Consider the following 24,341-nt stretch of genomic DNA (forward strand, 5'->3'; position numbering starts at 1 on the left):
GGGTATTAAGGAGGGCACGTATTGAATGGAGCACTGGGTGTTATACGCAAACAAGGAATCATGGAACACTGCATCAAAAACTACTAATGTAGGGCGCCTGGGTGGCTCAGTTGTTAAGCAACTGCCTTCGGCTCAGGTCATAGTCCCAGGGTCCTGGGATCGAGTCCCACATCGGGCTCTCTCCTCTGCGGGAAGCCTGCTTCTCCCTCTCCCTCTCCCCCTGCTTGAGTTCCCTCTCTCGCTGTGTCTCTCTCTGTCAAATAAATAAATAAAATCTTTAAAAAAAATAAAAAATAAAAAAACTACTAATGTAATGTATGGTGACTAACATAACATAATAAAATAAAATTTAAAAAAAATCTATTGAGGACTTAACTACACACAAGGCCATATGTTCAGGAACGTATGTGCTGAGTAAGAGCGAGATTTTGTCCTCAAAGAAATATGCTGTCATGGTCAAAGGAGACTCAAAATGAACTTGAGCCATGTAGGTGACATAAATGCTACCCAAACTACAGAAAGTTGAATAATTAATTTCATCTAAAGCATTAAGAGAAGCTCCATAAAGAGACATCTGAGTGCCACTATGGCAAATGAGAAGGATTTAGGCAGAAAGAACAGCATGAGCAGAAGTGAGTGGGAGAAGGGCTGTGTAGTCTCTGTGGGACCCAAAGCACAGGAAGTAGCTGTAGATGGGCTGAAAAAATAAATTGAGGACAGATCCTGGAAAGATGTGAATGAATAGGTTTAAACTTTATCCTGTAGGTCATTGTGAAGCACTGAATAATTTTGAGTTTGGGGCCAACAAAATGAACTATCAGATTCGGGTTAGAAAGATGTCTCTGGCAGCAAGGTGTAGGAAGAATGGAAATAGGAAAACAGTAAAGTTAGAAAGAGGGTTAGCTCTTGCATCAGTCTCCTGGGAAATGAAAATGGTCTAAAGGAAAAGGGCAGAAATAGAAACTGAGAAGCTGGAATGGCGGAGATAGACCTTGTTATGTGGCAACCAATCTGCAGAGCATGGAGCGGTGGAAAGATCTATTGACATATGTAAACAAATCTTCCAAATCAGAAGTGGAACAGCTAAGTACCTCAGGTTTTTTCTGGAATCAATTCAAACATAAACACCCTCGCAAAGTAAATGCAGCTTTCTACTTAAAAAAGTACGTGTCGAGGTCATAATGGGAGTCCAGCATTGCCAGCCCTAAGACAATTACTAACCCCCCGAAATAAAAGATAATAAGCTCCTGAAGTCAGTATATAATACAGAGTTTAATTACATAGTACAATCTACAAATGCAATTGAGGCACTAGCGACTAACATGAACTCTTGAGCAATTGCTAGACACCAGACACTATATTAACCAATCTTAGACTTTTTGTTCATAGAAAAGGATGGAGGGTCAAATGACTTGATCAGTTTTTCCACTTGCCAGAAAACAACTACTCAACAATCAAGAATCATTTCCTATCTAGTTTCAAATCTTCAGAAAGAATAGATTACTTTTTTTATTAGAAGAATTTTCTAGGGGCACCTGGGTGGCTCAGTCGTTAAGCGTCTGCCTTCAGCTCAGGTCATGATCCCGGGATCCTGGGATCGAGCCCCGCATCGGGCTCCCTGCTCCGCAGAAAGCCTGCTTCTCCCTCTCCCACTCCCCTGCTGGTGTTCCCTCTCTCGCTGTGTCTCTCTCTGTCAAATAAATAAATAAAATCTAAAAAAAAAAGAAGAAGAATTTTCTAAAAACTAATGATTTTCAATGTCAAAGAGTTCTTCTTACTAAATACTCCTGGTAACTTACTCTTTCGTATCATTTTAAATAATTCTACTCCCACCTTTTTAACTTTCCAATATTTGTAGAATCTTATAATATACCCTGTAGTCATTACCTGCCTAGCCATATCTTTGTCTACTTAAATCTTTTCTTATAAACTAATCCCTTCCTTCTCTTAATCATTGCAATTGCTTTCTCCTGACCCAGCTCCAATTTTTCTTCAAATTACTGTTTCTGAGATACCTAAATTCTAACACTGTACTCTAGGCTTAAATCATATCTGGATACTTCCTTTTCATATATTTATCATTCTGCCCATGTGTATGTGATTTGCTATATGCCAGCACCCCATAGACGCTTAGCCAGGCACAAATATACTTCATACCTGGAAGATAATCATAATTTCCTCAAATCTGACAAAGAACAGTTGTCCGTTTTCATACATCACTTGTCTACCATTATAATAAATCTACAGTAATCCACATCAGCATTAGTAAAGTATATGAGTTGAATTTGGTTTTGTTTTTACTTTAATTTTCATTTCAGTTTCATGTTTCTTGCTTGTTCTTTGTAAAAATGGATTATTTTGGAATATTTTATTTCCCAAAGTAGGTATCACTGGTGGAAATGCATATATTGTCAAAATTATTTTGCATGTTTCTCCTTTTATACTATACTCTACCTAAATTAATATTTGGACTAAGAAAATTTAATTAGAAGAAATGATTATCTTAGTTTCAACAACAAAAGGAAACTGTGAAAGTTTGTTTAAAAATTTGCCTTCTGTGTCTATTAAGTTGTTTATTGTGATTTTTAAAATAATATTTATCTAAAATATTTTTAAAAATCTAAATCTGTTCATTCAGATAAGTACATAATTCTCAATAATAAATAGAGAAATAGAAAGTGAGCTAATACATGATTTCTGGATTTATAGGCTTCAAAAGCATGTGTTCCTTCTGCCAGGGGAAAAAAAGATCTTTCACCCATGTCCCAACTGTGTGTCAACAACACAACACATGAAGTTATATTCTTTCCTTTGCATCTAAAATCATGTGATGGAGGGATTTCTTTTTGCCTTTTCTTCTCTCTCCTTCATGATCTCCTGAATCTCAGTTATTCATGCATATTGAAAACAGTATCGGGCGCCTGGGTGGCTCAGTTGGTTAAGCGACTGCCTTCAGCTCAGGTCATGATCCCAGGGTCCTGGGATCGAGTCCCGCATCGGGCTCCCTGCTCTGCAGGGAGCCTGCTTCTCCCTCTCCCACTCCCCCTGCTTGTGTTCCCTCTCTCGCTGTGTCTCTCTCTGTCAAATAAATAAATAAAAATCTTTAATAAAAAAAAAAGAAAACAGTATCTTCCTAATTAGATTTGGAGCTCTTTTCAGGCAAAAACCATATTTTAGTTTTTCTAACACTTAGCAGAGTATCTGGCCTAGACTAGTTAGTTATTCAATAAACACTCACTGAATTCATGAAGTATGAATTAGTGAATAATTCATGATCACTTCCCCATTGCTGGAAATCTATGCAAAGATGGAGACAGTATTTTTAGAAGGAATTAAAAAAAAAAAAGTTGGCTTTTATTCAGAATAAAACTACTACACTTGTTTTCTTCATTATTTTTCCTTCCCATTTTCTCTGACTCCTAGGAATCAAATGTGTTCCAATGTACATTTCTAAGTTGTTGGCCTTTTGATAGTAGTAAATCTCAGATATTAGAAAGCAATTGGTGAAATCTGAATAAACTCCATAAATGGGATAATAGTACAGTATTACCTGTTAATTTCCTTATTGTGTATTGTGATTATGTAAGATAATGTTCTTAGTTTTAGGAAATACATGCTGAAGTATTTAGGGGGAAAGAGGCATTGTGCCTATAACTTATTCTCAAATAGTTGTGAAAAAAGTATCCAGAGAGAGAGACAGAGAGAAACAGAGACAGAGAAGAGAGACAATGATCAAGCAAATGTGGTAAAATGTTAACATTTGGGGAATCAGAGTGAAAGGTACATAAGAATTCTTTGTACTAATTTATGCAACTTTCATGCAATCTGGTTATTATTTCAAAATAAAGAATTTTTTAAATGGTAGTGTTAAAAAATTATTAAAGAGGACAATTTAGATGATACAAACAAACTTTATTTACCACTTGATGAGGTAGGCAGTCTCTGTTTGGAGAACAGGAAGACAGGATAAAAAATAAAGAGCTTTTACAGGATAAAAAATAAAGAGCAACAGATAAGAAAAATAGAAGCTCTCTGATTGGCTAGGGCCCCATACAGTCAACCTTGTTTGTGGTGAGAAGGAATAAGGAAATAATATAGAGCCCAGAGCTGGCTTGGCATTGGTGGATTGGTTGACTGGATATACTGCATTTCTAGTCAAGTGGAGCATTTACAGGGACATGAGAGTGATCTAAATTTCTGTTTGCTAATGTGGCATCCCAGGCAGGAGCAACTCCATCTTGGGCCTAGAAACTTATTTCAACAGCAGCCTTTGTTTGATTGGTAATTTATGATTTATAAAGTTACTATATTATCTCACTGAATTGTCCTCACAGCTTTTGGGTTTTCTTTTTTCTTTCTTCTCTAAAAAAGAAACTAACTCAGAAATTGTCTACAATAGGGATGCCTGGGTGGCTCAGTGGGTTAAGTGTCTGCCTTCGGCTCAGGTCATGATCCCGGGTCCTGGGATTGAGCCCTGCTTCAGGCCCCCTGCTCAGCGGGGTGCCTGCCGCTCCCCCTGCTTCTGCTTTCTCTCTCTCTCTCTCTCTGACAAATACATAAAATCTTTAAAAAAAAGAAGAAGAAATTGCCTCCCCTGTTAAGGCATCCGAACTGGGAGTCAAAGCCTTCCAACCTGAAGCACAGGCTTATTTGTTCCGCAGACCATTCTGCTTCTGTGTAATTAAAAAATTATTCATTGCTTTGAGGCATTTTAAGAGTTTTACGCTATTAAGGAATATTTTTTGTAAATAACTGTTCAAATAAATGAACTTACCCTTATTTCTCCACACCCCAAAGTGTCAAAAGTCTCTCTCTTGCACCGATGCTTTATTGGGCCCATCTGAACTCCCCCTGGCCTTTCCTCACGCCCATCCACAGCCCCTTCCTGAAAGCTGTATCAAGGCCGGGGATCACAAATATGTGACTATTGCAAAGATCCTCAGATTCTCCATGTAATTTGATCAAAAAAGGAAGTGTGGGGGAAAGGGTGAAATATATTAAATTGAGATTGTAAAACACTTCCAGTTCCTTATTGGCCCTGAACACATCTGAAGGTACCCAAGTGCCTTGGAAGAACTGGGGTTGTCTCAGGGGATGCTTTGTAGGCCACTCCATACCAGTTAATTAACTATGAACTTTAGTGGCCTGAGAAAGTAACCACAACCCCACATACATCTCCCTGGAATTCATTCCCATGCTGGAAGAGTATGTATGAATGGGTCCTTTACTCAGACTTATTGATTTCTCTATGCCATGTCTTAGTTTCAAAAATTATCTTCATCTCTTTGATTGGAGACTCTTTCTTGAACATTTTAACCACTTCCTAATCATCCCAAATTTTTTTTTTTTTTTTGCTCAATACACACTGATTTCACTGATCTTAGCTATGTCAGGATTGTAGACACTTTGAAGGCAGAATAAATAAGTAGTCCAAATGGAGTAAATCTTATTATGAGAAAACTATTTTTCCTCCATTTTGAAACTACTCACCAGCTAAGTAGTTAAAGCTCTTTCCTTTTCTTCTTGTAAAGATTGACCCTGAACTGACAACAAAACCCTAGGTGGGTTATTTAAATCTTAAGTGAGTGGTCAGTTAAGTGCCTGTGGAGGTAAAAGGACAGATAGCATATTTGGTATGCTAATGGAACCTATTTACTTCAAGGAAAGTGACAAAAACATCAATCAAATCAGAAGAGGCTATTAAGGATTGTTAACTCCCGTTCAGATGAGCAATGATTTCCATTGGGATTTAAATAAATATTCATGAAAAGGACCAATGACAGAAATTTCGCCAAAAATCACACCATGGTAAGGTTTCTACATACCTTATAACAAAACTTACTTGGCTCCCAATTTCACAGAAGTTTTGACTATTTGAGGCACACTCCCCCTTTTAAAACATCAACAAAAATTGGCATTCTTTTTCCATTTTAAACCCAAAATACATTTATTTAAAATCATGCCCTTGAGGCATCTCTAATTTTCAAAAGATTATATAATACCTTTCCCAACCATAACAATTACACAATTGCTAATGCATTCATATCATTTAGAATGTACTTCAATTAAAAAAAACTGGAGAGGTTAAAAAAACTACAGTATAAAATCATAATTTAAAATTATGTACAAATTACGTAAAAAGCATTTTTTTCTTTAATTGAGCAAGTCAGGCATTAGGCAGTTTTTCCATGTTTACCGCCACCTGGTGACAGCTCTGTGTAAGTTTACTATAAACACTCCGAAATAAAATTCCATTAGTAAAGTCTGGTTTAATTCAATTTAATTCAATAAACATCTATTGAATTACTACTATATTTTTAGGACTGGTCTAAGTCATGTTAGGAACACAAAAGTATAGCACAAGGACTCTATCTTAAAGATGCTTACAATTGAGATGGAAAAGCAAACAAGTAAAAGCAGCAATTCTTATGGCTATTATCATAAAGACAAAGGACAGGTGTTGATGAGGATGTGGAGAAAATGTGGAGGATGTATACCTTTGTATACTGTTGGTGGTAACATAAATTTATACAACCATTATGGAAATCAGTACAGAGGTTCCCCAAAAAATTAAAAATAGAACTACCTTATGGTCTAGGAATCCCACTTCTAGGTATATGTTCAAAAGAAATGGATTCAGTATCTTAAAGAGATATATGCACTCCCATGTTTATGGAAGCATTGTTCTCCAACACATAGAAACAACCTAAATGTCTGTCAACAGACGGGTGGATAAAGAAGATAGATATAGACATATTATGGAATATTATTCAGCCATGAAAAAAGAAGGAAACCCTACCGTTTGTGACAGCATGGATGAACTTGGAGGACATTTTGCTAAGTGAAATAAGCGAGACACAGAAAGACAGATACTGTATGATCTCACATAGATGTGAAATCTGAAGTAGCCAAACACATAGAAGCCGAGAGTAAAATGGTGGTTGCCCAGGGTGGAGAGATAGGGAAATGAGGAGATGCTGGTCAAAAGGTACAAATGTTCCATTTCGGAAGATGAATAAATTCTGTAGATTAATGTGACTATAGTTAACAATACTGTACTTTGTACTTCAAATTTACTAAGAGAGTAGATCTTAAGTGTTCTCAACACACACAAAAAAAGAAAGTGGCAACTATGTGAATTGATGGAAATGTTAATTAGCTTGATTGATCAGTTTACAATGTACATGTATATCAAAATATCAAATTGCATACTTTTACTATATACAACTTTTATTTGTCAATTATACCTCAATAAAGCTTGGGGGGGGCAATTCTTAAATAATATAGAACAGCGTTTAAGTAAACACAAAACCTAAAAGAAAAAGAAGAAAAGGAACCAAATATAGGCTTGGATTTTCATGTTTCTGGATGAAGTGAGACTTAAGATAGTGTTTAGAAAAATTAGAAGAGGCTACTTTATAAAGGTAATTGAAAATCAAGAGGATGTTTGACTTGGTACATGAGGTATTAGGAAGCCTGGGAATTTCTTAATCACAGGATTAATATAATAAAAGTGGGACTTTCGGAAAACTAGTCCACGAAAGTTTTCAATGTGAACAAGATCAAGGAGATGAAGACCATTTCAGAGATTGCAACCTACCTATGGGCTGACATAAAACTAGGTGAATTAATAGTAGTAGAAATGGAGAAGAAAAAAGACAAAACAGACTATTTCAGAGAAATTTTTGAAAGCATTTGGTGACTGGCATTTGAAATGAAGAAAGGAGTGAGTCATGGCTTTGAGCCTGGTTGACCACTAGCAAAAGGAAAGACTGAGAGAGAGAAAAAATTACATGGGAGAAAAAGACAACGTGGAGATGCTGATTTTGAGGTGATGGTGATGAGGTGATGGAATTTACAGGTGTAAATTCCAAATTGAAAACCTGAGGCTCACTTTCAGAAGTTAGTTGTTAACTAATGATAGCATTAAATGGTATTTCTCCATTTTTAGTGCTCTACCATAAAGTAAAGTTTTACCTCAAAGAAATCGTCATGAAAATTAGTTTTGATAAGATTCAAATTCAATTAATTGAGTCCCTTCTAACTGCCAGTCAGTGTGGTAGACACCTTCACACATATTATCACATTTAATTCTCACAGCAACTGCATGAAGTTGTTTATCTAGAAATTCTAATTAATTATATTGTAATGAAAATGCAACTGCCATATATTAATCATTGTATTCATTGAATTAATTAGACATATATTGTTTGATTTCTAATCCTATACTGCTCCACTGCCCAGATTCCAATTTTCCTTTTAATAGACATTAATAGCACAAAATAACAAAAAGAGTAGTTCAATGTCAAATAATGCACAATGAATAAAAAGCCTTGGTGAAACCAGAAGCATACTGGGAGATGGAAGACCCAAGTTACCATCTAAGCTCAAACTAGGCAAATTACTAAATTTTCTCGAGGCTTAGTTATTCGTCTGTCACATGAACTCAATGATTTTTATTCAGGCTATGTTTTTAGGTTGTTAATATGGGTCAAATGAGGTATGGGTGAAAAAGCTCTTTACCAAACAGATCAAAGTTTAGGGGTGGGGAGAAAAGGATATTTTTCTCTGGGTTCCTCTTCTTCTATTTTCAAAGTTTTTTCTTGACAAGGCTTTGTGGATAAAAAGAGGTGGCAAGAAAAGGGACTCTCAGTTTCTATCACCTCTGTTCCTTATCCATGTCCAACATCCATCCCTTTTCCTCTTGGGTGCCTAAGTCTATGCCCCAACACACCCCTGCAACTAGACTGTCAACTTTTATTAATGATTGTTTATATGGTTTCACTCAATCATTGTTACAACTCTTGACTTTAGCCTCTGATCACTGACATTAATCAATGAATCGAGAAGTCCTTTGAAGAGACAGAGGAGTGCAGATCGAGCATATACCTAGATATGAACTGCAAATGTGGGCTGAGTATATCTATAGAGTATACACCTCTTTCAAAATAGAAACTTGAGAAAAAAAGCTGTAAAGTCATTTAGAACAAAAACCCACAAAGATCTTACCTAACAGTTAATTTTAAATGTGTATATAATTACAAGCTACTCAAGCATCACTGCAGTGTGGGTTTGATGTTAATGACCGACCCTTCAGACTTGGGGAGCTACTGAAACACTAACCAGCAGACTCTCAGGTTGCATCTCTGTTTTTGGATCTGATACTCTTTTCCCACGTCCTGCCTTCCCTTTTTTATCTGTCACAGTTCCCTTCTTCATCTCATGACAGCCAACTCCCTTCCAAGTTGATGCCGATGTTCTAACGTTGAAGAGGTGTCAGTTTTCTGTCTGCAAATATTCAAACTATAAGCACAATTTTTCTCTCTGAACAGTTACTAATTGCATCTCATTCACTACTTCTGTGTTAACTCAATCAAAAGAATCTGTGCAGAGCAAGAACCATAAAAGTTTCTCACACACACACACATACACATACCCGTGACTCCTTCAATGCACACATGCCCATAAATGACCCCTAAAATACCTTTGACCTTGCTACTGCTGGGGTGAGAAAATTTGGGAGAACTCTATAGCTTTAGGTCTGATGAGGAATAGCTCATGAGAGGTTCATCTACCACTCAAGGTTTTCATCCAAGACTGAAGCCTTGGATGTATCTCATCCAAGACAAGGCTCCCCCTGCACCCTCCAACTTGCTAAGCTGCTAAGAGCTCCTTGCCACCGAATATTGCCTCAGTCTGACCTAGAAACAAGTTGAACTGTCCTATTTAACTTGATTGGAACTATATAGAGGTTCTGTGTATTGCACCCGCCAAGTAGACATCTTATTTTCCTATATTGTATGAAACCCCTCCCTTATCACTATAACAAATACTATTCATGGAGCCACCACCTTGGCACTGGGATTAGAACTTACAAACATTAGCTTGAGCCACATGAAAAGACACAGGCAATTCCCTGTGACCAATCTAATATTTTTCATTCAACAACCCTCAACAACGATGAAAAGTAGACATGATCATCCCTCTTTTACAGCTGAGAAAACTGAGACTCAAAGTGATGGTCATTAGGCCACAGTTAGACACGTGGGAAAGTGTTGGAGCCCAGTTTGTGAACAGCCACCCAAGTACCACTGTCACGTCCATGTACGTGGAGATAGATTTTGAGGACAGATGAGGGTAGAGAGGAACTCATGAGAGTAACTGTGGGTAAAGAATATAGACTAAGATTCAACACGAAGATGATAATATATAGAAACAACAAATAATGACAAACTTTAGGTCTCTTTAGGTCTCTTCCCTCTAGCCAGGGGAGAACAGAAAAAAAATGACGTAGACTACTTCACAAAAATAGTTCGATATATATATATGTATATATATATATATATACACATATATATATATACCCCTGCAATTTAGTTCTTAAATATGGCTTATTCATAAAATCAGTGGACTTGTCTTCTTTTTTCTTCAAAATAAGTAATGACCCATTTAGCTACCTAAATAAAAATAGCCAAGGGGCGCCTGGGTGGCTCAGTTGGTTAAGCGACTGCCTTCGGCTCAGGTCATGATCCCGGGGTCCCGGGATCGAGTCCCGCATCAGGCTCCCTGCTCCTTGGGAGCCTGCTTCTCCCTCTGCCTCTCTCTCTCTCTCTCTGTCTCTCATGAATAAATAAATAAAATCTTTTAAAATAAATAAATAAATAAATAGCCAAATGATCAAAAAATACTAGGAAGGCCTTCGAGGATCGTTCTTAAGTGAAGATGGCAGAATGGAAAGTGTAAAGATCCCAGGAACCTGGGGGCATTGCTGGGGTACCATTCTGAGCCTGAGTTGCTGACCCCCAACAGCTCCGAACACAGGACTCACTCAGAGTGCAACCTTGAAGCAAGGATAGAAGGAAACGATTGGCTAATTTAATTCTATGCTATGGGAGAAAACAGAAATCAAAATGAGGGATATCAAGGTTAGAAAATGTGAAGGATTAATACCTAGTAAGATCGAATAAAAGTGTATTATCTTGGTAATGTATAAAATCAGTGAAATGCAGGGCCAGTCTTCGGTAAAAGAGAAAGTGGAACATTTGACCCAGGCACGATGGTATGAAGGACACGGGAATCTTTCTCAAAACTAATACTAATATGCTGAAGGCAGTTGTCATGATGTCAAAAAAAACTGCGCGCGCGCGCGCGCACACACACACACACACACACACACACACACACACACACACGCACCACATTCCTATCTAATGAGGTCAACTTTCATTCATTCACTGAGTTTTTTCTTTAACCAAAAGTCATGTAAACAAACCCAAGATATTTTTAAAGGAAAAAGTAGCCATAAATATTCTAATCTAAATTAACTATTTTCATTTTAAACTTCCCTTCCAGACTTTACCTATGTAACTGTGACCTCTGTGAACATAAGATTTGTATTCTATGCTTTTCTACTTATCATTATACCATAAGCAGGTTTCCATGTTTATAATTACCACTTTCAAGGCCAGCATCTACAGGGTATTCAAACCTAGAAACTAGGATTTGTGCTAAAGATTCAAGTGAACAATTGAAAGCATTGTTTTTCTTTTTGTGATGCTCCAAATTCCAGTAAGATCTGTGATGAGTATCTGTTCTTTTTGCCTCTCCAGCATTCATTCCCCCTTCTTCAGAGGACTGTGGTAGTAGAATCCTCTTGCCTTTTGGAATACCAGCCTGTCTCTACCTGCCCATTTGCTTCAGGTAGGGATGACCTCAAACCAGGAGCGGGGCAGTGACTGGATGGAACAATCAATATATTCCATCCCCTTGGATGAACTGAGAGGGTGGGGGAGAGTCACGTGACCCCGGGCACTACAGTGAGACACAATTATCAGAGAAAAGTTCTATACCTGCCAAATTTGAAGCTGGTTGAGTGAAGGCCTGGAATTACTAGGCCACGACAGAGTTTGTCTGAGACTTTAAGCAACAGAGAAGAGAGAAGTTTAGACAAGGGGTGTGGCAGAGGACAAGAGAAAAAGACCAAGCCCTAATTGGCTTTTTTTGAGTCCCTGGGATGCAGCTAGGCCTGACTTTTCAAATATCTAACCTAACAAATCCTCTGAGGCTTTGCACGTCATTGCAAGATGAGCCAAGCGACTGGGATGAGTCTGCAAAGCCAGCGGTAATTCCAGGTTCGGCTGCCTAACGCAAACCCACCCTGCTTCAGCAGCTGCTCGCTGCTGTCTGCAAGAAGTGGCCCACTTTGTCTTACCCGTTGACTCTCCGTACTCTGGCTGGTTGGAACTCCCAGGACAAGTGGCAATGAATCTAGGACTCTGCGGCTTAGTTGGAAGCTGTTTTGTCAGTCTGATCCAAGGTGATTGGGCTAGAAGGATACGGGGGACCCAGGGGCCACCCTGTCAGGAACCTTCTTGAGACCTCTTTCCCCCACCCAGCCCCACTCTCCCCTCCCCTCACTCTCATAGAAGGAAAGAACTTCCGTTGCGAACAGGGGCTAGACGGAGGAAAGGATCTAATTAGCTCCATTGCAGGGTTTGCTGTCATTGAGTTAGTGAGCTCTTACTCTATGACAGATACCATGTAGAACATATACGTAAAATCCTAAGGATCTAATCCTAAGTCTCTGTAAGGCAGGTGCTATTCGTATGGCCATTTTACGGGTGAGGAAATGATCCACTCTTCAGCAGAAATGACCCTGGATGCTCCATTTTGAGCCCCTCATTGTACATATGATGACCATGAGGCATAAGTGGTCCGGTCTGGCCCAAGGGCATCCAGCGAATCAGTGAGGTCAGGGCTTGACCCCAAAACTTCCTGACTCCGTTCTCCTTTCTCTCCATCGGGTTCATTTGCCCCTTTGGCTTTCTGTCCTATAGCACTTAAGAACAGATATAGAAATTGGGTAAAACGAATTTTTGACAAGCACAAACAGAGACAGAAAGCCAAGCTGAAAAACCAGCGAGAGGGAATTGATCAGGTTTGAGGAATAAGCCACTGTGGCATCTGGTAAAAGATATGAGAGAGTAGATGCAGATCATGCCTCCTCAGAGGAGGAAAAGAAGTGAAGAGAAGAAACAACTCACGTCCTTAGGTTCAACTGTCATATTTACAATCTCCCCTCTCAGGTATAAAAATAACCTTGATGAGAGAAATTTCCATGGGAAAAAAAAAATGGAAGAACTGGTAAGAACAAGGAACTAATGAGATTAGATGTCAAAAGGGTTAGTCTTTTTCCTGTTTATTAAACATCCAGTAAGACAGTCAAGAGTATATAACCACAGCAGTGGATAAGTGAGTGGGTAGAAATCAGGCATTGTGAGATAAGGGTGATTCAGATAATCAAAATGATAGAGAGAGTGAGGAATTTACTCACCGAATTAAGTCCAGTTTAAAAGCTCAAGGCAGTGAAGGTGGTACTTGAAATGATGTCTAGGAGTGAGTAACAGGGTTCACTCTGTGTGTGCTCCTATTCCACTCCATCCTAAGGAAAAGCATTACAAGGAAGAAATGGCCAGTTTCTCACCTTTCTTAATGCATCACAAGGATCAGATCCAACCACAAATCTCTCTTAAAGAGCTTGGATAAGCACCACAGTGTGCCGAGTAAAACAGACACAAAGAACCCCAATGTGGCTTACTTAACTAGCTAATTGTTAACTGGCAGGAGGTGGGTGATGGCAAGGAGTGGAATGGGCCCACCTTCTGCATGAATGAATTCAGCACATGAAATTCATGTTCATATTTACATTTATAACTTACAGAATTTCTATGTCATTGACCCCAAGCTGATAAACAAAATTGCAAAGTTCATTTTAATTTCACAGACCTGGCCAATCTCATCAGTCTCCCCATTAGGTTTTCATATTAAAAGAAAGAGAGAAAAAAATTGAGAAAGCATATGTTTATAGCCAAGAATAAATATAACAATAATAAAGGAAATAAAAAAGGAAAACTGACCTTGGCACAGTTGCTTAAATTTTTCCACCTTTCTCATATGGACAGTTTCCAAGTTCTACCATTTCAAAGAAAACACCTCATCGAAGAACACGTAATTGCATGTTGTTTCCATTCTTTAAATGTGGGAAATGAAGCCTTTTCACATTCACATCATCAGCTGTGCCCCAGGAAACCTTCCATTCTTTCCAAATTAGTTTTTGTATCATTAAACCAATCAGCATTAGGTGTAGGATTATTTTCTAGAATAAACCCTGAATCATTACCTACATCATGTATGTAATAAAGTCAAATAATGACATCATTATATAGCACATGAGCGCTGACCCTCAATGACCAGGACCTAAAAGAAATTGGGGCAGTCCTAATAAGAATCAGGCAGGATGCCTAATGAAAATCAAACAGCAGGCCTAATAAGAAACAATGTATTTTGCCTCTCCTTCAAATTCACTTTTGATTTGCTTTTCATGAGAATCCCTGTTTGAAGTAGAGCTCCCGCAGGCTAGAATTCTCAGAGCTAACTCTGAGATGAGTAACTCCCAGGTGGTTCTCTGGGCCATTTGATCTGGGACAAGAACCACTCGCTCATGCAGTAAATATTTGTTGGGCATTTACCATAACGTAGGCTTCGACTTGGCTGTTTTTTATTCTACAAACATTATTGAGTGACTAGTGCAAGCATGGATGGTGCTAGACTCAGAAATCTAAGCAATAAATAAGAAATGTCATAGACACCACTTAAAGCATATTTATTACATGCACAAATACTTATGCGTTATTTATTAATAATTTCATATTCCCAGCAGCCCTATGAGGAAGGGTATGCTTTGCACCACTTTACATGGAAAGTAAGGCTAATCAAGATGACAAGACTCGTCCAAGGTCACACTGCTGGAGAGGGGTAGTGATGGGGGGAAAAAATTCATCCTGTGTCTAGTTCAAGCAGCATGTTATATTCCATTGGAACCATCTGAAATTGCTGATGTTGGACCATTGTTTGACCTACAAAGTGACCCACAGGTTTTTCCAGAGGAGAGCTCAGGGTATGATGGTGAAGACAGAAAGACAGACAGAAATCAAAATAAGAGATGATTTGCTGGATGATGATTCCCCACATCACCAGGTGAGCATGCCCAGCCCCCTCCCAACCTTGCCAGTCACCATTCTGTTCCCTTGCCTGTGAGCCCAAATCTCTTTACTTCCTGTGGCCACCTAAAATCCAGCACAGATATAAGAGAGTATATCATGTGCTCTTCTGTGTCCTCCTTTATCTCATTCTGACTGAGATCCAAACCACTCCCATCAACACTCAAAAAAAAAAAAAAGATTTGCCAATATTTGCCCTGCCACAGAAGCAGAAGCAACTAGCCTGGACAGAGTGGACCTGGTGTGTGCTTAAGGAGACCAAGGCCAAGCACACGGAGGATGTCAAATGGATTTTTGCAACGTTCTTTCAGATAGATTATTTATAAACGTGAGTGTATGACTTATGTTCTGTAATGCACCTTGCAAATCTGAAAGAATGGATATAATATGAGCATCCATATGTCCTTGACAATATATAAGTGATTTTTTAAAAGATGGAAAATTTCTCTCTTCTATTGTGCACAGCGGATGAGCTCCGAATAATCCAAGCACCTCACCTCCACCCTTCCCACTCCATGGATTCCACCAGTAACTCAACATGCATGAGTCTTGAGGGAAGATTAGAAACTTATTTATCTCTGAGTATGATTAAGGACAAGAAAAGTGATGAAACTGGTTAATTAAAATTATGTTTACCGGGAATTAACCTTTTGCTTCCAAGACTATCAGCCTCTTGAAAGCAAGGGCCACACCTTTAATTCTGAATTTTGCACAGGTTAAATAGCACACAGCAAAAAAAAAAAAAAAAAAAAAAATGTTGCTTGGTTGCTTTATTTAGGTCTCTGGTAGTATTTGTAACTACGCAGGAGATAAACCGAGTAAGAAATTGTGTTTGTAGCCTTGATGTTTGTAATCAGAAAAGCGCTGAGTTGCAGGAAACAATGTTTTATCAGTCAACCATTAAAAATATTCCACATGGTATTAGGCCTATGCAGAGCCCAAACTGACCAACATGAAATACTTCATCTCCTTGGACAACACATCCCGTAAATTATGAAAAGAAAATGGTATTTTATGAGAGCCAGGCAACCTCATTTTCTAGGCAGCACATTTCACTCATATTGCGGTTATTAATAGGTCACTTACAGGATTCATGACCAGTGCCACCTTATGAAGGTACCCATACATGGACAATCACCGTGGCGAAAAGTAGTATATCTCAGTTCTTTCCAGGGCAGTAACTTTATCAAAACTATCACAGGTGTCCTTTGAACTCTACTCAAACATTTTCTAATTGGATTTTAGGTTGTGTTCACCAGAGTCCCTAGAAGAGCTTCTTCTTCTTCTTCTTTTTTTTTTTTTTAACTTGGAGACTTGCAAAATCTCCTTCTCGCTAATGAATTTTGCCTACGAAAGTTACCATTTCCTCCGTGGACTACTGCGTGAAAAAGTGCCTGGTTGTACTTTTGTAATTCTCGAATCAGCTAGTCTTTTGCGTGAGCAAACATATTCAATATTTTTAAAATTAGAAGTTGAAGAACACACAGGATGAGATGTCACTATAAAGGGAGCTAGGACAGATAATTAAGGATTAAAATCTAAACCATTACCTCTCACACAAGGTAGAGCAAGAAGCACGGATGGCTTCCATCTCCTTAGAGAAATACAGCTACAGTGTATCAGACAAGGCATTCTCTAGTTTTCATTATAAAGTTAATATTTATCTTAGAGCATTGAGTTTATCTTACCAACATATCTCATTCAGAAAAGGAAGAATTTCTTGATTTACCACATTAAAGTAAATATTGCTATGAGATACATGTTAAATTTTTAATAAAATCACCCTATCTTTGTTGGATCAGAGAGCTGCTTGAGCTGAGATACAAACAAAACCAAATAAAAATACATAATTCCAAATACGGAGCGTCGCAGCACATGGTGACCAGCCTGCCCGTGATGGTTGCAGTTTTATGTGACTGAGCATTTCAGAGCTTCAGTTAAGTTTATTATAAGTCATCATCTTAGAGCTAAAATGGGCAATTACTTGTAATGCTGACCCACAGGATCATGTTTCAGAACTGCATACTCCTCATGCTTGAACTATGCCCCCCAAAAGCACAAAAGTGAAATTCAATTCAACTAGATTTACAAACATCATCCTTTGCCCTGTGTGGATATATTTTTAGTATGGAAGATTTATTAGCATGGCGTGTTTATCTTTGCCCAAGATACAGCTAGATGTAAAAACCCAGTTTGTTTTCACTCATCCTATATCCTTTAAGTTAGCAATAAAAATCCTATTACTGAAGAGCAGAAACAACCTGATGGAGTGATCCTGCTTCTCTCCCTCTTACAAAGGAGAATGAGAAGTGGGCAAGCCCAGGAAGGCTTCACATCTTTATGAAGTGATTCTCCAGCAGCCGGCGGTTAGCGCTCATGGAACCTCTTTCCATCCGGGAATAAGCTCCAGAGAGAACTCAAGACAAAATGGACACAGAAGAGCGTTCTGCTTCAAACCTTCCAGGTCAGAAGGAAACAATAAAGTCAAATCCTCAAAACATAGTATATAAATTAAATTATCTATATTCAGGATTATATCTCACCTCAGCCTGGCCTCCTTTGCATTGCTCCCTGGAACAGAAAAGCACCACCGGCCTTAAGACCACAGACTCTGCAGCCACACTGCCAAACAACTGAATCCCAGCTCTGTTCCTTACTAGCTGTGTGACCTTGGGGAAGTAACACAACCTCTCTGGGTCTGGATATTCTCATCTATAAAAGGGAGATAATAATTATATTTGTCTCCTAGAGTTAATATGAGCTTTAAATGAGTTAATATTTGTTAAGCTCCTGGAAAGAGTCTGACACCCAGTAAATGGCACTGTGTAAGTATTTGTTAAATAAAGTAAAAACTTGGTTCAGCCAGCTTCCTTGATTTATACCATCAGAGAACTAGAGATGAATTCAAACCCTACCTCTTGCTCCAACTCCACATATTTTCTCCTCCCCCTCTGCCCAACTCATTGGCCTTTTAATCATAGTCGGAAGTACTTTTTCTCTTAATAACAAGAAAAGCTAAAGTTTAGTGACCATTCCATATGTACTAGGTTAATTACCTCATTCAATCCTCATAGAAACCAGTGAAATTAGTGTTATTGTTATCCCCATTTAACAAATAAAGGTTAAGTAAATTGTCCGAGATAACACAGTTAGCATGGAGCAGAACCTAGATTAGAACCCAGATGGTGTTGAGGTTTGCTTCATAGAAAGAAAATATATCACACCACAAGAAATTTCCTGAACTAATCTTCGTTCAAAAATCCCTCCTACCCTAGCCAGACTCACTCTGTATCAGCTAATACCCAGACAACCTGCAAATCCATGAGCATGAATGTTGCTTTAAGCCACGGAGTTTTGGGATGGCTTCTGTTATAGTATGTTTATAACAAAAGCTCACTGATAGAGGCTTTTTGTATGCTTTCGATAAATGGCAACAACCCCAAATTTGAAAACGCTTTTATTTTTTTTAAATACTTTATTTATTTCTTTGAGAGAGAGAAAGAACACAAGCAGGGGGAGGAGCCGAGGAAGAAGGACAAGCAGACTCGCTGCTGAGCAGGTAGCCTGACACGGCGCTTGATCCCAAGACCCTGGGATCACTACCTGAGCCAAAGGCAGACACTTAATCGACTGAGCCACCCAGGCGCCCCTTGGAAACACTTTTAAACTATGAAACAAAGCTATGTTGAAAGCCTGTATATTTTCTTTGACTACACACACACACACACACACACACACAATGATTTTAGGCTGATTGTTTAAATGCAGCATGAATAAAGCTTCTCCTAGAAAAACAGTCCTTTTTTCCTTAACACTACATTTCCCCATATTTCAGGTTAATGTGCTTTTATAAACAACAACAAAATGGAATTGCTAATTTTACGAAAGATCCAGGATTCCATGAAGTCAAAGAAAGTGCTATCGTAAGACTGTAGGACAGGTAATGTCAACAACCAAAACAACCAGAGTTAAGCCAGTCGACCATCAGAGAAGAGAAATATCAACAAGTGTGATGACACAATAAGTGTTTTCAAAGAGATCGATTCGAGTATCAAAGAATTAAGGGATTCCCTTACAGAAACTGATAGTCTTTAAGTAACTCTAAAAAAAAAGATTTCTTTTATGATCATACTATGCAAGTAAGCCAAGACAGCAACTCCTCCTGCAGGAGACAGAGCTGAATGCAAGAATGCAAGCTGGATTCTGCCCAAAAGATAAAGAAAAATACTGGATACATTTCTTGGTATATAGTTGAAAATAAAATCTAAATTTGGTTAAAAATATGAGCAGCTGAACATATTTTTATAATTCCTTTTTTTTAAGATTTAGTTTATTTATCTGTCAGAGAGAGAGCACAAGCAGGGGGAGCGGCAGGTAAAAGGAGAAGCAGACTCCCCACTGAGCAGGGAGCCCGATGTGGGGCTCGATCCCAGGACCCTGGGATCATGACCTGAGCTGAAGGCAGAAGCTTAACCGACTGAGCCACCCTGGTATCCCTCTTTATAATTCTTAATTTTATTGGTCATGATAAAAGCCCCCTCAGGCCATTTTTACCTGATCACATTTTGGCCAGCATTTTTAAGTGGATTCACTTGAAGAAGCCTTTTCCACCAGTACCAATTATTCTCAGTTAACAAGGTAAGGAGGACTTCCTCTCCCACATTTCTCTATTAAAGAGTTTCCAAAGAGTAAACCCAACTAAGTCATAAGAAGATTATAACAAGAGTAATTCTGCTATCTGGTGGCAAAACACATAAACAACAAGAGCAGGTGGTGGGATTGAGTACCAATGAATGGGTTTAATTTGTATTACATTCTGCAAAAAAATGACAGAGTTTCTAATCGGAACTAAAAACAAACTATTTAAATTTTGTCAAAGAATCATTAACATCAGAGGGGAAAAAAAGGAAAGGAAAAAGGTAAAATATCATTGAATACTCTGTTAGTATTTTAGAGACCTTGCATATAATTTCATAGAAAATTGGGGTCACTAAGTCCTTCCTTCATCAAGAAAGAACAACTCTCCAAAGCAGTTCAATTACCACAAAGATAAACCTGGTCAATGTGCCATTGTGATATTAAATGCCTCCTCTGACTTAGAATCATACAAAATGAAGTTGAAAGCAGGAAGAGATCTTAAACATCGTCTAGCCTGACATTTTCATTTTACAGATGAGAAGACAGAATCCATGAGATTAAGTGATTTGTCTATGACCACACAACAGGTTAGAGTCAACGCAGGGTCTAGAATCTAAGTCGCGACTTGAGGGCCAACACTATTCCTCCCTTTCTCTTCACTGAGAAATGGTAGCAGTTTCCAAAGAGAATTTTGATCAAAGCCTATGTTTTCCTCATTGAGCCCCTTTCTCCCAATGAAAAGAGGTCAAGGGTTATATCGACAATGAGTTCAGTATCGTTTTCCATACTTAAACACAGCAGAGTCTTTAACCCTCAAAGCAAGATTGCAGGTGCTCCTTTGTGTGACCTCCAGCCAAGGCAGCCTCTGGATTTCCTCCCACACTCACTCCCATAACCAGGTGCCCTAGCAGAACACAGCCTAAACAATGGTCTCAAACTGTGGTCTCCGGACCGGCAGCATCAATATCAACAGAGAACTTGTTAGAAATGCACATCCTTGGGTCCTTTCCCAGGCCTCCTAGATCTGAAAGTGGGGCCCCATTCTGTGCTAACAAGCCCTTCAGGTGACTACTGCCCACTCAAGTTTAAGAACAACTGCTCTACACAACCTATACGTACCATGGCTACCTTAACAAAATTTGAGAGTGCTCCCCCTGAGCTGTGGTTCTTTATCTTATACGGAAATGCCAACTTACTTGGTGAGTGTGTTTTCGGACCTAAATTTTGAAGCAGTAGTGCCAAACTTCCCTGACAGCCATTGTTCCAATTTGCTAGTGGAGTCCATTCCTATCTTTATTCGCGATTTGGGGGTTTTGGTTTGTTTTGCTGTATTCTCAACAGATAATGAGTTTTCCTATCAAGGTAGAAATGACCAGGAGGGGTAGGAACCATCTCAAGAGCATAAGTAGGACAAGAAACATCTCCTTTGCCTTCCCCTTCCTCTTCCTCTTCTGCCTCTTACTCCTGTGGCTCCATCCCAGCTTGCTCAGCCAAAACCATCCCTTCAACCACTGCTGGCTCTTGTCTCCCCTAAGTGCTGCCTATAAGGCCCCTGCCCTTTCAGCTCCCAGAACTGCCACCTCTGCCCCTCTTCCCTCCACTCTTTACCTGCCGAGACGTCCACATTGCCTGCTAATTTGGCTGCTTGATCTCTTAGCTTCAAAAGACCAGGTAATCTCAGTACCTACAAGAGACTTAAAGTCTAGCTAGGTCCATCTAATACAGAAGACAAAAAAAAAAAAACTCAGGTTGGAGTAAGTTAAATAAATTATTCACTTGCTATACAGCTCTTTCAGTTAAAATAAATAAGATCCTATTTTTTTTTCTATTATGCGTATCTTTCTTGCTTGAGCCCATCAGTTTAGCCCCTCAAAATCAAGTTAAAGTTGGTTTTGTCATTATATGGCTATGCTTCCTAGCTTAGGTTCACCAAAAATTTCTTAAGTCTGCCCTTTGTATTTTCAACCAGACTCTGTTGAGAATAGTCAGAGTTCTAAGACACTCAGTACACCTGAGAGACCTTCCTTGAGGTTCTCATCAGACATTGGTTCCGACAGTTCAATCCAAATAATAGTATTATCATTCACTCTGTATTTTAATATCTTCACAAAGATATGCCTTCTTTCAGCACCTCATATGCACTATGGACAGTTCTAGGTGCTGAGGATATGGTAGTTAAGAGAATGGGGTGGGAGAAGGGAAAGAACCTTCCCTCATGGAGCTTACATTCTAGAGGAACACACAAACTAATCAGATGATGTGTCTGAGGGCAGTAAGTGCTACGAAGAACAATGAAGCAGAGGTGGAGAATACGAAATGTTAAGAAAAGTTACAATTTCAAATAGGGTGACCAATAGAGGCTCATTAAGAAGGGAACATTTAAATATCTTGAGATACTTGAACGTATCTTACATTTTGCTAAACCAACATTTGTTTGACATTACTAACTCTTCGATAGTCTTGTTGATTTCTAAGAATCACCAAAACCCATCCATTTTTAGATTACTCAAAATCCACTTGTTTAACCATACTGGAATTCTGGAATTTTCTAGAAGTTAACGTCAATCTTATAAATTGTATTTTCCTGAATTTGCCCTGTTTTCCCAGAATCAGTAATTTCAGAGATACCAGGAAGGAAACAACAAATACTGGTGTGTATATAAAAATAGATAGAAAAGGCAATGCTACCTCTGCAGAACTATCTGATTTCCAACAAGGAAAAATACTATGGAAGTTACTATTTAGGAAATATGTTTTTCCCCTTTGTGCCCTTTTCTACTGAAAGAAAAATATCAGTGTTTATTATTATTATTATTATTAAAAGCCAGCTTCACAAGCCCCTAAGAACTCAGCAACAAACTGTGAAATGGCCACATGGGTAGAAGAGAAAAATTGTGGGAGAAAAAACAGGATGAACCTTTAAAACATTTTTTTGCAGCCAATTGTATCCTTTTTGTCCCAGCCCAAACTAATAAAGACATCATTTATTTATCCAAAGCACCTCAAGTCCAGTATAGAGTCTGCATTGTCTGATAGATGTCTTTTTATGCCACTTCACACTTGGTTCACACAGAAACAAGTTCAAGTCATTTGGCCAAAGTCATGTGCCAATGGTTTCTAGTTTTGTCTATTTTAAAACTGAAGTACTTAACACCTTACCTTTCTTCTTGTATTCACCAGAATCCACTCTGCCCTTCTAAACTTCTCTGCTCAATTCTGCAGAAGACACTTAAAATCTTTAACTGCTTTTGGTCATTTTAATTCTTCCAAATTTGGCAGGTACACAAATTGCTTCATGTCCAATATAATTAGTTACTGTAAAATGTCCAAAACAATGGGGCATCATTGTTAGGGGTAAGGGGGGAGAAATATTGTGGGGATACTAGATGAAGCAATAAATAATACATAAACAAATAAATAAATAAATAAAAGCAAAAACAAATTTAAAAACTTTATACAGGGGCACCTGCGTGACTCAGTTGGTTAAGCATCTGCCTTCAGCTCAGGTCATGATCCCAAGGTCCTGGGATTGAGCCCCTCATCGGGCTCACTGCTCCGCGGAAGCCTGCTTCTCCCTCTCCCACTCCCCCTGCTTGTGTTCCCTCTCTCGCCGTGTCTCTGTCAAATAAATAAATAAAATCTTTAAAAAAAAAAAACTTTATACAGAGTAAATAATATCTTTAAACCAGTCTTCCCAGGATCTTGCACAAAATGTTGATTTATTCATCTTTGTTTGGGGAAGACATCCAGTGATGAGTTAAAAAATCGAGATATAACCTCTTCCCAATAAGTTATATTAAAGAATCCATAGGCTACTGGTTATGCTTCAAACTATACTGACCTCTGTGTGAGAGAAAATCTTATTTTTTGCTTCCTTTTTGGCAATTTTTCAAGATGATTGCTTCTGACTCTTGCCTTACTATGTCAATTGAAAATTTACATTCTAGAACTTTTCTCCCTGAATTCTCTCCTTTATTTGTTTCCCGGGGTTTGGGAATCAGTCCTGGATTCAAATCCTGTCTCTTTTAATTATATGCTGAGTGCTATGTGTGACTTGGGCCCAAGACTCACCACTCTGAAATTCATTTTATGCTTAAATGGCAACAAACGGCATGAAAACTCTTCAAGTGGTTATTCTGAGAATTAGAGAAATAAAAAATACTGCTCACAGTAATTGTTAAATCAATGTTAGTTGCACGCCTTCCTCACTAGAAATTTTCCTTGTTTGCTTAAAACAATATTTCTTTTTCCAAAAGTTTCACAGGATAGTTGTCAAAAATCTAGAAAGTAGAGATAAATCAAATGAAGAAAACTTCAATTATTCTTATTCCTCATAACCAGAGATAATCAGGTTAACAGTTTGTGTCTATCTTTCCAATCTTTCCTTCTACAGGAACACAGAATACTGACTTTTCTTTTTATTATATCACTAACTTAACTCATTACTGAAGTGTAGCATACATACCCAGAAAAGTACATAAATCGTAAATTTTCACAAAGTGAAAACATGCGGTATCACTGCTTTGGATGTGCTTCTGGATTTCCCAATGCATCAGGACCGCGGCGGGGCTGCAGGGCGAGACTGCCTGAGGTTGACTCCTACTCTGCCATTTCCTGGTGATAGGAGCTGGGATAAGTTATTTG

The 24,341-nt window shown here is 38.5% G+C and overlaps 1 long non-coding RNA gene across 2 annotated transcripts in view; it reads left to right on the forward strand.

Moving 5' to 3' along the window:
- LOC145720667 (uncharacterized) overlaps positions 1-24,341 on the forward strand; it is a 73,031-nt gene that overhangs the window by 31,336 nt on the left and 17,354 nt on the right. Inside the window, exon 3 of one of the 2 annotated variants that reach the window (XR_014143812.1) lies at positions 17,358-17,921. The exons of the other annotated variant lie outside the window; for it this stretch is intronic. This is a non-coding gene — a long non-coding RNA (uncharacterized LOC145720667). Of the gene's footprint in view, positions 1-17,357; positions 17,922-24,341 lie in introns of those variants that run through there. 2 annotated transcript variants of the gene reach the window in all.

Source organism: Leptonychotes weddellii, chromosome 3 (genome assembly GCF_054177405.1).
Source record: "Leptonychotes weddellii isolate Sample4059 chromosome 3, ASM5417740v2, whole genome shotgun sequence".
Classification (NCBI taxonomy): Eukaryota; Metazoa; Chordata; class Mammalia; order Carnivora; family Phocidae; genus Leptonychotes; species Leptonychotes weddellii.